Below are 9,352 nucleotides of genomic sequence, written 5' to 3'. Positions count from 1 at the left end.
CCTCCCCACTCAGACCACTCCCACACATAGATGAATACTATTTAATTCTGAAAAGCATTAAGATTCACTGAGGATATGTTCTGAGCATTGTCACATGCACTAATAGTTTAATTCATGCAAAATAACTCAACTCTGGTGCATAAACAAGTAGGGGCAGTATTTAGTGATCCTCTACGCCCTAGAATATACCTTATTTTTTCCTTACGTCTAAATGTTGGGAGTAGCACTGCAATAATCCTTCTTTAAATGTCGACTTTCTGTCCAACTAATCTTGTGAACTTTTTCCCCTCATGGTCCCTGCAGAGTTGTAAAGTATGTATTCATTTATTTATTTGAGTTTTATTTTATTTAATGAAATGATTTTGGTGTTTTCTGGCTGGTTCCCACCTCGCCTGGGCCTTGTTGCGTGGCCTGCTCTTTGCCAGCTTGTTTCTGCCTCGTCTCCTGCCTGGAGCAGCCCAGAGTAGACGCAGATCACGCCCTAGATAGTACAGTCAGATAGCTATAGTAGATTACTCCCTAGATAGTAGAGTCAGATAGCTACAGTAGATTACTCCCTAGATAGTAGAGAGAAAGCCACAGTAGATTACTCCCTAGATAGTAGAATCAGCTAGCTAGCTGAGCTGCCTCGTCTCCTGCCTGGAGCAGCACAGAGTAGACGCAGATCACGCCCTAGATAGTACAGTCAGATAGCCACAGTAGATTACTCTCTAGATAGTAGAATCAGCTAGCTACAGTAGATTACTCTCTAAATAGTAGAATCAGCTAGCTACGGTAGATTACTGTAGTAGAAACAGCTAGCTACAGTAGATTACTGTAGTAGAATCAACTAGCTATAGTAGATTACTCCCTAGATAGTAGAATCAGATAGCCACGTAGATTACTCCCTAGATAGTAGAATCAACTAGCTACAGTAGATGACTGTAGTAGAATCAACTAGTATAGTATAGTAGAGAGAAAGCCACAGTAGATTACTCCCTGGATAGTAGAATCAGCTAGCTACAGTAGATTATTATATTAGAATCAGCTAGCTACAGTAGATTACTCTCTAGATAGTAGAATCAGCTAGCTACAGTAGATTACTGTAGTAAAATCCGCTAGCTACAGCAGATGACTGTAGTAGAATCAGCTAGCTACAGTAGATTACTCCCTAGATAGTAGAATCAGCTAGCTACAGTAGATTACTCTCTAGATAGTAGAATCAGCTAGCTACAGTAGATAACTGTAGTAGAATCCGCTAGCTACAGCAGATGACTGTAGTAGAATCAGCTAGCTACAGTAGATTACTCCCTAGATAGTAGAATCAGCTAGCTACAGTAGATTACTCTCTAGATAGTAGAATCAGCTAGCTACAGTAGATTACTCCCTAGATAGTAGAATCAGCTAGCTACAGTAGATTACTGTAGTAGAATCAGCTTGCTACAGTAGATTACTATAGTAGAATCAGCTAGCTACAGTAGATTACTGTAGGAGAATCAGTTAGCTACAGTAGATTACTCTCTAGATAGTAGAATCAGCTATCTACAGTAGATTACTCTCTAGATAGTAGAATCAGCTAGCTACAGTAGATTACTGTAGTAGAATCCGCTAGCTACAGCAGATGACTGTAGTAGAATCAGCTAGCTACAGTAGATTACTCCCTAGATAGTAGAATCAGCTAGCTACAGTAGATTAATCTAGATAGTAGAATCAGCTAGCTACAGTAGATTACTCCCTAGATAGTAGAATCAGCTAGCTACAGTAGATTACTCTCTAGATAGTAGAATCAGCTAGCTACAGTAGATTACTCTCTAGATAGTAGAATCAGCTTGCTACAGTAGATTACTGTAGTAGAATCAGCTTGCTACAGTAGATTACTATAGTAGAATCAGCTAGCTACAGTAGATTACTGTAGTAGAATCAGTTAGCTACAGTAGATTACTCTCTAGATAGTAGAATCAGCTAGCTACAGTGGATGACTGTAGTAGAATCAGCTAGCTACAGTAGATTACTGTAGTAGAATCAGCTAGCTACAGTAGATTACTGTAGTAGAATCAGCTAGCTACAGTAGATTCCTCCCTAGATAGTAGAATCAGCTAGCTACAGTAGATTACTCTCTAGATAGTAGAATCAGCTAGCTACAGTGGATGACTGTAGTAGAATCAGCTAGCTACAGTAGATTACTGTAGTAGAATCAGCTAGCTACAGTAGATTACTGTAGTGGAATCAGTTAGCTACAGTAGATTACTCCCTAGATAGTAGAATCAGCTAGCTACAGTAGATTACTCTCTAGATAGTAGAATCAGCTAGCTACAGTAGATAACTTTCTAGATAGTAGAATCAGCTAGCTACAGTGGATGACTGTAGTAGAATCAGCTAGCTACAGTTGATTACTGTAGTAGAATCAGCTAGCTACAGTAGATTACTGTAGTAGAATCAGCTAGCTACAGTTGATTACTCTCTAGATAGTAGAATCAGCTAGCTACAGTGGATGACTGTAGTAGAATCAGCTAGCTACAGTAGATTACTGTAGTAGAATCAGCTAGCTACAGTAGATTACTGTAGTAGAATCAGCTAGCTACAGTAGATTACTGTAGTAGAATCAGCTAGCTACATTAGATTACTGTAGTAGAATCAGCTAGCTACAGTAGATTACTGTAGTAGAATCAGCTAGCTACAGTAGATTACTCTCTAGATAGTAGAGTCACATAGCTACAGTGGATGACTGTAGTAGAATCAGCTAGCTACAGTAGATTACTGTAGTAGAATCAGCTAGCTACAGTGGATGACTGTAGTAGAATCAGCTAGCTACAGTAGATTACTGTAGTAGAATCCGCTAGCTACAGCAGATGACTGTAGTAGAATCAGCTAGCTACAGTAGATTACTCCCTAGATTGTAGAATCAGCTAGCTACAGTAGATTACTCTCTAGATAGTAGAATCAGCTTGCTACAGTAGATTACTGTAGTAGAATCAGCTTGCTACAGTAGATTACTGTAGTAGAATCCGCTAGCTACAGCAGATGACTGTAGTAGAATCAGCTAGCTACAGTAGATTACTCCCTAGATAGTAGAATCAGCAAGCTACAGTAGATTATTCTCTAGATAGTAGAATCAGCTAGCTACAGTAGATTACTCCCTAGATAGTAGAATCAGCTAGCTACAGTAGATTACTCTCTAGATAGTAGAATCAGCTAGCTACAGTAGATTACTCTCTAGATAGTAGAATCAGCTTGCTACAGTAGATTACTGTAGTAGAATCAGCTTGCTACAGTAGATTACTATAGTAGAATCAGCTAGCTACAGTAGATTACTGTAGTGGAATCAGCTAGCTACAGTAGATTACTCTCTAGATAGTAGAATCAGCTAGCTACAGTGGATGACTGTAGTAGAATCAGCTAGCTACAGTAGATTACTGTAGTAGAATCAGCTAGCTACAGTAGATTACTCTCTAGATAGTAGAATCAGCTAGCTACAGTGGATGACTGTAGTAGAATCAGCTAGCTACAGTAGATTACTGTAGTAGAATCAGCTAGCTACAGTAGATTACTCTCTAGATAGTAGAATCAGCTAGCTACAGTAGATTACTGTAGTAGAATCAGCTAGCTACAGTAGATTACTGTAGTAGAATCAGCTAGCTACAGTAGATTACTGTAGTAGAATCAGCTAGCTACATTAGATTACTGTAGTAGAATCAGCTAGCTACAGTAGATTACTGTAGTAGAATCAGCTAGCTACAGTAGATTACTCTCTAGATAGTAGAATCAGCTAGCTACAGTGGATGACTGTAGTAGGATCAGCTAGCTACAGTGGATGACTGTAGTAGAATCAGCTAGCTACAGTAGATTACTCTCTAGATACGGTTTACACATGTTTGACAGTTTATAGAAATGGTTTCGTGCACATTGTTCACAGTAATCATATAGAAAGCTAGTTTCCTTCTATTGTGAAATATTTAAATGAGCTTGCTGTCCACAAGTCACATTCACAACTGGGGGATACACCTGTTAATTGATCAGGTTATTCCTTGTAGAGGTTTGATATATGAATGGATGAGTTAAACAACCCTTAGTCTTAAACCCACGCCATTACTACTAATACATCTGGTGTGAATGAGTCTTTAGCTAATTCTGCAAATGTTACTTACAGTGAATTTCGAGACCCGAGTTTAGATGAACATTCTATTTCAGAACCATCTACGATCCTAATTTGGACTCAGTCGTCGTCCCCCACGTAGACTTCGTTTGGATCTCCATTCCCCCCCCCCCCCCCCCCCCCCCGTAGACTTAGTTTGGATCTCCATCCCCCCCCCCCATAGACTTAGTTTGGATCTCCATTCCCCCCCTCCCCCCACGTAGACTTCGTTTGGATCTCCATTTCCCCCCCACGTAGACTTCGTTTGGATCTCCATTTCCCCCCCACGTAGACTTCGTTTGGATCTCCATGTCTCCCCCCCCCCCCCCCTCACGTAGACTTAGTTTGGTTCTCCCCCCTCACGTAGACTTCGTTTGGATCTCACCCCCCACGTAGACTTCGTTTGGATGTCCCCCCTCACGTAGACTTCGTTTGGATCTCCATTTAGGGGGGTAGGGGGTATGTAGGAGTATGTAGGGGTATGTAGGGGTATGTAGGGGTATGTAGGAGTATGTAGGGGTATATAGGGGTATGTAGGGGTATGTAGTAGTATGTAGGGGTATGTAGGGGTATGTAGGAGTATGTTGAAGTATGTAGGTGTATGTAGGGGTATGTAGGGGTATGTAGGGGTATGTAGGGGTATGTAGGAGTATGTAGGGGTATGTAGGGGTATGTAGGGGTATGTAGTAGTATGTTGTAGCATGTAGGTGTATGTAGGGGTATGTAGGGGTATGTAGTAGTATGTTGTAGTATGTAGGTGTATGTAGGGGTATGTAGGAGTATGTAGGGGTATGTAGGGGTATGTAGGGGTATGTAGGGGTATGTAGGGGTATGTAGGAGTATGTAGGGGTATTTAGGGGTATGTAGGGGTATGTAGGGGTATGTAGGAGTATGTAGTAGTATGTAGGTGTATGTAGGGGTATGTAGTAGTATGTTGAAGTATGTAGGGGTATGTAGGGGTATGTAGGGGTATGTAGGGGTATGTAGGAGTATGTAGGGGTATGTAGGGGTAAGTAGTAGTATGTAGGGGTATGTAGGAGTATGTAGGGGTATGTAGGGGTATGTAGGGGTATGTAGGGGTATGTAGGAGTATGTAGTAGTATGTAGGTGTATGTAGGGGTATGTAGTAGTATGTTGAAGTATGTAGGTGTATGTAGGGGTATGTAGGAGTATGTAGGGGTATGTAGTAGTATGTTGTAGTATGTAGGTGTATGTAGGGGTATGTAGGGGTATGTAGTAGTATGTTGTAGTATGTAGGTGTATGTAGGGGTATGTAGGGGTATGTAGGGGTATGTAGGGGTATGTAGGGGTATGTAGGAGTATGTAGAGGTATGTAGTAGTATGTAGGAGTATGTAGGTGTAAGTAGTAGTATGTAGGGGTATTTAGGGGTATGTAGGGGTATGTAGGGGTATGTAGGGGTATGTAGGAGTATGTAGGGGTATTTAGGTGTATGTAGGGGTATGTAGGGGTATGTAGGAGTATGTAGGGGTATTTAGGGGTAAGTAGTAGTATGCAGGAGTATGTAGGGGTATGTAGGGGTATGTAGGGGTAAGTAGTAGTATGCAGGAGTATGTAGGGGTATGTAGGAGTATGTAGGGGTATTTAGGGGTAAGTAGTAGTATGCAGGAGTATGTAGGGGTATGTAGGTGTAAGTAGTAGTATGCAGGAGTATGTTGAAGTATGTAGTTGTATGTAGGGGTATGTAGGAGTATGTAGGGGTATGTAGGGGTATGTAGTAGTATGTTGTAGTATGTAGGTGTATGTAGGGTTATGTAGTAGTATGTAGGGGTATGTAGGGGTATTTAGGGGTATGTAGGGGTATGTAGGAGTATGTAGTAGTATGTTGTAGTATGTTGTAGTATGTTGGTGTATGTAGGGGTATGTAGTAGTATGTTGTAGTATGTTGTAGTATGTTGGTGTATGTAGGGGTATGTAGGAGTATGTAGGTGTATGTAGGAGTTTTTTCTCTCTGTATTTCTTTCTCTTGCTCATACACACACACATAGACAGGCTGGCTGACTCTATAAACCCATGCCCTTCAGCCTGGTATCCAGGTCTGTTTGTTCACCTCTGTTGTCATCCATAACATGGAATGTTAAAGGACCTAATCATCCGGTAAAGTACACAAAGACCTACCTGCAGGCTACCTGCCTATGTCCTGCTCTTTGCACTAGTGATTAGAGAATGGGATGTGTGTGACCATAGAGAATGACTAGGAGAGTGGAGCTGACACGATCAACTAGTGAAATACTGCAGTACAAGCGATACAACCTGTAGGTCCTAGAATGGCACGGACTAGATAGTAGATAGTCTGTCTGTCTGCCTGCCTGTCTGCCTGTCTGCTTGTCTGTCTGTCTCTGACTGTCTGTCTGTCTGTCTGCCTGTCTGCCTGTCTGCCTGTCTGTCTGTCTCTGACTGTCTGTCTGTCTGACTGACTGACTGTGTGCCTGACGACTATCTGTCTGTCTGTCTGTCTGTCTGTCTGTCTGTCTGTCTGTCTGTCTGTCTGTATGACTGTCTGACTGACTCTGACTGTCTGTCTGTCTCCCTTTCTGTCTCCCTTTCTGTCTGTCTGTCTGTTTCCCTCTCTGTCTGTCTGTCTGTCTGTCTGTCTGTCTGTCTGTCTGTCTGTCTGTCTGTCTGTCTGTCTGACTGTCTGTCTGACTGTCTGTCTGTCTGTCTGTCTGTCTGTCTGTCTGTCTGTCTGTCTGTCTGTCTGTCTGTCTGTCTGTCTGACTCTGCACCTCATCTCCTTCCTGCTACCACAGATGCACAGCAGTTTGAGAGAAAGCCGTGACACTTGAAATCCAACTAATATTTTAGGACGCCAGGGGACAGATGTCAAAAAATACAAAAATTAATAAAAATGTTGGTGGTTAACATTTTTATTTACATGTATTATAACCCTGTCAGATGCAAGCCGACCCCGGACTTCGACTTGGCGTAAGAATCTTTGTTTCACCCCCCATAGCTATCCCAACCATAGCTATCCCAACCATAGCTATCCCAACCATAGCCATCTTAATCATAGCTATCCCAACCATAGCTATCCCAACCATAGCTATCCCAACCATAGCTATCCCAACCATAGCCATCTTAATCATAGCTATCCCAACCATAGCTATCCCAACCATAGCTATCCCAACCATAGTCATCTTCATCATAGCTATCCCAACCATTGTTATCCCAACCATAGCTATCCCAACCATAGTCATCTTCATCATAGCTATCCCAACCATTGTTATCCCAACCATAGCTATCCCAACCATAACCATCTTAATCATCGCTTTCCCAACCATAGCCATCTTAATCATAGCTATTCCAACCACAGCTATCCCAACCATAGCTATCCGAACCATAGCTATCCCAACCTTAGCTATCTTTACCATAGTTATCCAAACTATAGCTATCTTAAGCATCGCTATCCCAACTATAGCCATCTCAGTAATCATCCCATACTTCTTCAAATAAGCTACCCCTCCACACTTCGCTTCCCCTCGATCCCCCTCCACGCCTCGCTTCCCCTCGATCCCCCTCCACGCCTCACTTCCCCTCAATCCCCCTCCACGCCTCGCATCCCCTCGATCCCCCTCCACGCCTCGCTTCCCCTCGATAACCCTCCACGCCTCGCTTCCCCTCTCGATCCCCCTCCACGCCTCGCTTCCCCTCGATCCCCCTCCACGCCTCGCTTCCCCTCGATCCCCCTCCACGCCTCGCTTCCCCTCGATCCCCCTCCACCCCACACTTCCCCTCGATCCCCCTCCACACCTCGCCTCCCCTCGATCCCCCTCCACGCTTCGCTTCCTTCTGAACTGATCTTCATCTTTCATCTTCATTTACCTCATCTTCTCATTTGTTGTCTATTTAAAGGCAATATTTTTTTTTAGATCATGTTTTTCTGCACCTTCTCTGGGGACTCATTTATAAACCTTGCGTACGTACAAAATATTCCCCAAAATGTACGTGTAAAAGTTTTCATTTCATGGAAACGTTGGCATTTTTACAAATTTTACTTGACTTGAGAATGTGCTCACCTACCTGCAAACTTTAGATCATGCGTACGCACATCTGCTACTGGGTAAAATATTGTATTGCAAACTGGCAAGAAAGTATTTTGTGCAAATGGGGGATATGATATGATGACTACTACTAACAGGAAAACCTCTTAACAAGAATACAACTATTTGCCATTAGTGGGAATTAAAGTTTGTGTTATTTTTAGAATCTAACATTATTTGACATAGGAATCTTATAATTAGACATAGGAATCTTATAATTAGACATATTAATCTTATAATTAGACAAATACATCTTATAATTAGACATATGAATCTTATAATTAGACATAGGAATCTTATAATTAGACATAGGAATCTTATAATTAGACATATGAATCTTATAATTAGACATATGAATCTTATAATTAGACATAGGAATCTTATAATTAGACATATGAATCTTATAATTAGACATATGAATCTTATAATTAGACATATGAATCTTATAACTAGACATATGAATCTTTTTCCTATTTATTTAATTTTCATAACCATTGCAGAATATATTCCTCATCTTTTCTGATCGGGATGAGTTCATATTTCCGATATTAGCTGAAGTAGTTGAAGTAGGCTCATGTGTCAAGTTTCAAGTTGTACGATTTAATTGTCACGTACACAAGTACAGTGAAATGTCTTTCTTGCAGTGATAAATATCAAAAAGTAAAGAAGGACAAAAACACAGGAGAAATAGAACTGTAACTGTAACTACTTTAAGTTTTTAGGTTGGGGCAGGGGCAGACTGGGACCAGAAATTGGCACAGGCATTTCTAATACACCGGACCATTTTTTTGCTTAAGGCCCCCATTATTAGCCAGATAATGATCATTTGCACAAAAAAACCCAAGTTAGATCGGCCCACTGGGCTACCCTTACGTAAGGGTTATAAATGAAGCCCCGGGACAAAAAAGAGAGCAAAAAAACAAACTAACAATGCAGACAGTCTGACTCTACCAGTAGTCTGAAAATGATTTCCTCCTGACACCCACTAAAAGCCTCTGTCTACCAGCTGGAGAATCTACCTAAACACGAGTGTTTCTATTAACAGAACAGTTTCCACAATGGCCCATTTTTGGAGCATAGTGGCCACCCCAGTCTCCCAGGGCTGTTTGGAGTATAGTGGCCACCCCAGTCTCCCAGGGCTGTTTGGAGTATAGTGACCACCCCAGTCTCACAGGGCTGTTT

General features: G+C 41.7%; 1 protein-coding gene across 1 annotated transcript in view; it reads left to right on the top strand.

Moving 5' to 3' along the window:
* The window catches only part of LOC139397115 (ryanodine receptor 1-like), a gene marked incomplete at both ends in the record, with an annotated part of 66,719 nt that overhangs the window by 31,887 nt on the left and 25,480 nt on the right, over positions 1-9,352 (top strand).

The sequence above is a fragment of the Oncorhynchus clarkii genome, unplaced genomic scaffold (assembly GCF_045791955.1).
Source record: "Oncorhynchus clarkii lewisi isolate Uvic-CL-2024 unplaced genomic scaffold, UVic_Ocla_1.0 unplaced_contig_6093_pilon_pilon, whole genome shotgun sequence".
Classification (NCBI taxonomy): domain Eukaryota; kingdom Metazoa; phylum Chordata; class Actinopteri; order Salmoniformes; family Salmonidae; genus Oncorhynchus; species Oncorhynchus clarkii.
Note: the sequence above shows the minus strand (reverse complement) of the source record. Positions and strands in the feature narration are given on the sequence as shown.